We start from the raw sequence: 6024 nt of genomic DNA, 5'->3' as shown, positions 1-6024 counted from the left end.
AACTAATCTTATAATTATTAGCCATATAACCTCACAAAAACAATCACAGGGTATTTGTGTGTTTTGGGATTAAGCAAAATAAGTGGAAATTTTACTTGAAAATATCAAAATGATATATTTGCATATTTTCTAAACAACAGTGGCTGAACCCTTTAACGAAAAGGACACACGATATTCATACACTTCACTAAATTTTAAGCCACAGTGTCGCAGTAGAGGAGTGGTGACAGAATCATCTAATCATGAACTGAGACAGAAATGAAATAAAGCAGAAAATATTAAAATATTCTAAATATATAACACTATTTTTTAAAAACCTCTGTGAAACAATTTAAGAGAAAAAAGTCTAAGGCCATTGTATAAGCAGTATGTTATCAGTTGTCATAACTAGCTGTTCATGTAAGAAGCTAGGAGATAAAAATCAGGGGTTTTAATTGAAGACAGAAAATGTAAAACAAGTAACAGCTAAGGGGACAGATAATGGTGGATTTCATAAAGATAAAGGTTGAATGCAATCATTCACAAATAACAAAAATGGCTAATAAATAATCTGCACAATGACTGCATGAGCAAACTAATAAATGACCCAATGCAGAGCAGAAATCACAGACAGATAATAAAGGGAAAGTAGTGTGTCCTTATGCTGCAGGAAATTAACAGATTAATGAGAAACATTGTGTTTGACTCTGCAAGAGTATCTGAAAACTCCAGAAAATCGGAGACAACTCGAAGAACTCCTACTAAATTAATGCATTCTGACAGAAACAGAACATCTTTGCACTGTGTTAAAAAAGATTGTGGGGTTGGGGATTTAGCTCAGTGGTAGAGCGCTTGCCTAGGAAGCGCAAGGCCCTGGGTTCGGTCCCCAGCTCCGAAAAAAAGAAAAGAAAAGAAAAAAAAAAGAATGTGGCAATGATCCCTTGCTTCTCCAGTCATCAAATGGATATATTTGGTCATTCTACTGCCACCAAGTAAAATAAGTGAGAGCTATGAAAATGAGAAAGAAGATCCCAAGGTTTACTCTAGACACTGGTGGAAATGTGTGTGTCTGAAGTCAGAGTCATAGAGGAAAATCACACATGAAGGATTCCAGATGTAAAATACATCACGTGGACTTGAGTGACTGGTAATAGACTTTGTGGTGAAGGGGATGAAACACTAAGCCTTGAACATACTGCAAATGTTCTCTGCTACTGGTCTACACTGTTAGCCTCAAAATATAAACTGAAATAAATTAATATTTTTCAACAAAAAGCAAAAACGATAAAAAAAAAACTCAGATGAGCTAATCCACAAAGGTATAAAAGGCTTCTTACTAAAATGTTGTCTGAATATGAAAAACAATGTTATAATTTTTAAAGACTTTTTAAAAAAGGCTTGCACTTACACATATTTCTATTGTAATTAGAAATAGAAGAAACCTCAAGCATCCATATATGAGCAGGTATCTCTGGCATAAAGCTAGGAAGATTTCAGTATGAAAACATGATTTTATAGCTAAAGAGAATAATCTACACTTCATATGTAAATATAAATAAACGATATGGTAAGGATATATTAAAGAGTGGTTAGCCCATAAAGATATTAAGTTTATCATAAAACCATAGAAATAGAAGGATGACATAAGTAGAAGCAGACTTATATTTACAAGAAAAATACAACCAAACACATTCAATGAGTTAAGAAAAAACAGTGTAATGGAGAAATGATGAATTATAGATTAAATTTAGTTTTATTTATTTTTATTTTTTATTAATCATTCCATTCATTTACATCTCAAATAATATTTCACTTCCTGCTTACCCCCTCTATCAATTCCCCATCCCATGATATCCCACTTCCCAGTTACCCTTCCACCAATCACCCATCCCACACCCGCCCTCCCCCTCCCCTTTGCCTGTGTGAGGATTCTCCCCCACCCACCCACACTCTCCTGCTGCACTGGTCCAGCATCGCCCTATGCTGCAGTATCAAGCCTTTCCGGGACCAAAGACTCTTGTAAATACACTTTTAATGTATAATACAGCCATATGAAAAATTTTATACATATTTAAATTTCCTACTAGGATAAGCCTTCTCCCACGAATCGAAGACATAATTATGGTTTTTATTTTTGTTTTGATTTTATAGTACTGCTTCTGAAACCCAGACCCTCTTGAATGTGGGGAAGAGTTCTCAGTAAATGTCCTAAATAGTTTTAAAAAGACTTTTGTACAATACCGCTGTTTTTACATTAAAAATCATAAATGGACAAAAGCATAAGGATGTCTGAATATAAAAGACCGACAACTCACAAATCATATTGCAAAGAAGCTTGTCTATTTATGAAAAATGCTTCCATGCCAAGCATGGTGCATGCCTGGCTATTAGTACTTGGGACACTGAAGCAAGAAGGGTCTCAAGTTGCAGGCCCATCTAGGATGCTGTTTCAAAGAGGAAAATCACACAAAACAAAATGGAGCCAAAACAAAAAAACAATTTCATTTATCAACAGGAGAAATGAAAGATCAATGTATAGTGGGCAAAATTTAAGATTTTCCACTGACAGACAACTTTCAGTGTCTTGGTTTTACTGAGTATATATCATACTGATGCTCTCAAATGATGAGATTTCTAAGAGTACACACACACTGGAAAACTAGTAAGGGATCTGCAAATGCTAAATTTGAGACAATGTGAAGATATGTAATAGAAAGAGTAATTTATCAACCAGATCTAACATAAGACTCCATGGGCCCAAGAGTTCCATGAATGAATAAATGATCTCATGCATAATAACTACGTACATGCAGAGAGAAGGGAAAACTCATAGCAAACCATAAAATCAAATTAGAAGGGAGAGTAAAAATAGGACATCATTAGACATTAATGTGAGTGGGGGGAAAAGGTGGCAACAAATATTTGCAAAGTCACAATGAATTTTCAGAAGATGTCATCCCAAAAGAAAAATGCCAACCCTGAGAAAACTGGCTTCAACCCTCTGAAACAGCTCATCAAGTTTCACCTGATCAGTAAGGATACAAAGTGCCAGAATGAGCTTTGGGAGTCTCTAGATAGAGAGAATCCATGGAGAAACAACAGGCAGGATAAAAGTGGTGACACTAGGCAAAAATCGCCTACTCATCCTTCTTTAAGGTCTCAAACTATTAAAAAGATGCACTGGTTTATAGAGCTCCTACAGGTGAAAGTAAACTGCAATATGAAAATGTCCATGTATAATATTCATATTTCAGTGAATATGAAATAAGTGTATAAAAATTCTAAGTAACTTTTGAAACATATTTTTGCACTTCTTTAATCTTTTTAAGTGAACAGTAAAAATTTAAAGCACAATCAAAGACAAACACCAATGTTCATTTGTATGCATAGATTTGTTGGTTTAAATAATCAAATAAAGGAAATGTAGTCAAAGCCAAAACACCAGTTGACTGAGCATATGACCCATGGAAGTGCTTCCCACAATACAACTAGAAAATGTCTAAAATTATGTGATGAAATGGAACAGGCAAAATTCATAAACTTGCAATTCCTCATCTAGGAAATAGGAAGAAAATGTTAAGCAGCATGTGGCTTTGCATTACCTTATTAGCTAGTAGCCAGGGCATTCAATTATGAACTCCAGTGTCAATCTCTACTGTGTAACTAGTGCCTCTGGTTGCCTTGTAGAGCCATAGGTTCCCACTGTGCATTGTGGGAAAGAACAGCTGCTACCTGGAGAGCAGCAATAAGGACTAACAGTTATTGACTTTAGTGTATAGAAAGGTGCATTAAACAAACAGATCCAAGGAAGTTATTGTATCCCTGTCATTAAAAAGAGAAAGAATGTGTTTCCAAGTGAAGCCCAAACTGTACCACACACATACCTTTCATTTTAATGATATCTTGCACTTTCGTGATAGTCTTAACTACAAAATGGTGTAAAATTCACTCAAATGACAAAAACAAAAAGAGATTGTGACCGTTATAGGATCTATAAGTTTCTCAAAAAAAAGTCTACTTGTCATCTACATATGTTCTAATGGAAACTTCAGCACAAGTGCTCTTTGAGCTAAGATCTCTCTCTCTCTCTCTCTTCTCAAGGTTCTATTCAGCTCAAGCTGACCTCAAACTGCCTACATAGTTGAAGATGACTTAGAACTCCTGATCCCCCTTCCTCTATCTCTGAGTACTGGATTTGAGTGTCTTTGCCTTCCAACCTTCCTAATGCGGTACTGTGGATTGTGTGGGTTCCATGCACATTAAGTAAGTTCTACCAATCTAGCTACACCTCCCATCACAACCTAATATGTAAGGATACACAAAATAAATTATGTGAATATTTATTATTTTAATTATTGGCTTCCTGCTATCATTGTATTTATTCTGACAAGATGTCTCCCATCAATGTTCTAAAGCTTGAACACTTGTCAGTTGTACTGATGTAGGAGAGCTTGCATTTTCTAGAACAAATTCTTTATTCACAAACAATTGTTTTAGGTGGCACAAATTCAAAGAGTTTATATAAACGTGAAAAAAGAAAAGATTTTGACTCAATATTCAAATTGACTTAATAATGGAGAATTGATAGGCACATTTATGGGTCCCACTGCTGTACAGAAAAGTTAACAAAACTCTATAAGAGAACTATAATTGTAATTGATCTGCACAAACAAATACCATGCACTTATTATCTTGTGAATAATTATCTAAAGTGGTGAATATTTGTAAGTGCAACCTTTGATAAATGAGGGTTTGACATGACAAAATGCATTTAACTAATTTAGCTAAGTTTTAAAAGCTTTATCACCCTTAATCTTTGATTCTAGAAATGAAAAATGAAGCAGGAATTTCAATTTGCATGAATATCTGTAATAGCGTGTTCATATACTCTTGGGGCTTTCAGCTCACAAATTCCATGCCAAGACCAACACCATCAATGAAAAGCAATTTGATATAAAAAGCTTTAATTGTATTGCAATTAAAATCCATCGTTACCTCACTTTTTCGGAAGGGAAAGTCTTCAAACTCTCCTTGTTAGCATGTGACTTCTACAAGATTTTTGCATTAGATTATTTTTCAGTTGGATTTCTTTAATATTTTAATATTTAAATACAAAGAGTGAGTGCTGACATTTTTTTTTATACACACACAGGTTTAAGAGCCAAAATGTGCAGCAGAAATGAGTGCCTGCTCTGTCCAGTCTCCATTTGACTAAAGCTAAAGCCAGCCTTTCTTTTCTCCGGCATACATAGGGATTCTTGGTGACTGTTTTGTATGGCTACTGGAATGGATTTTGTCAATCCCACACTGTTGTGTTTTATTAAAAAAAGAACCAGGATATGTTTTGTAAAACCAGGTATGGTGCAATAGGAGGGGCCAGAGGTCCATGCTGAGTCATCACTTCCACTTGAGGTACCAGGTATATGATAGGTTTAGTATAGAAGAAAGTTTATTTTGGGCAAGAGAAGGGCAGATGAGAAGGGAGTAGACGGAGGGAGGGAGAGAGAGAGAGAGAGAGAGAGAGAGAGAGAGAGAGAGAGAGAGAGAGAGAGAGAGATTAAGGAAGAAGAGGACGAGGAGGAGGAGGAGGAGGAGGAGGAGGAGGAGGAGGAGGAGGAGGAGGAGGAGGTAGCCAGAGGGGTTACAGAAGAATGAGAGAAAGGGGTCAGGGAGAGAAGAGAGTCAGAGAATAATAGAGTGAGGAGGGAGCAACCAGTCCCTTTGATAGTAAGCCAGGCCTACATGCTTCTTGCCACATAATTGTTGGGCGGAACTTAGAAGGAATTCCTCCATTTTGGTTTAATTTAAAAAAGAAAATGAAAACTGGAAGAGGCAATGGTGAAGCAGGAGTAGGGCTGCTGTGATCATTAGCTACTTCCTGCTTACTTTGGGATGATTCTGGGGAACCCAAGGAAATGGGAATGAGAATATAGGTCCAGTCATAGGAGAGTTGGCTGGTCCTTTGCTCTCCAGGGTCTCTGGGACCATCTGTAGGTAGAAAGAGTAGGTCCGGTAGAAGTGTCTGTGTCTGTGAGAGTCGACTGA

Source organism: Rattus norvegicus, chromosome 16 (assembly GCF_021556685.1).
Source record: "Rattus norvegicus strain SHRSP/BbbUtx chromosome 16, alternate assembly SHRSP_T2T, whole genome shotgun sequence".
NCBI lineage: Eukaryota > Metazoa > Chordata > Mammalia > Rodentia > Muridae > Rattus > Rattus norvegicus.
Note: the sequence above shows the minus strand (reverse complement) of the source record.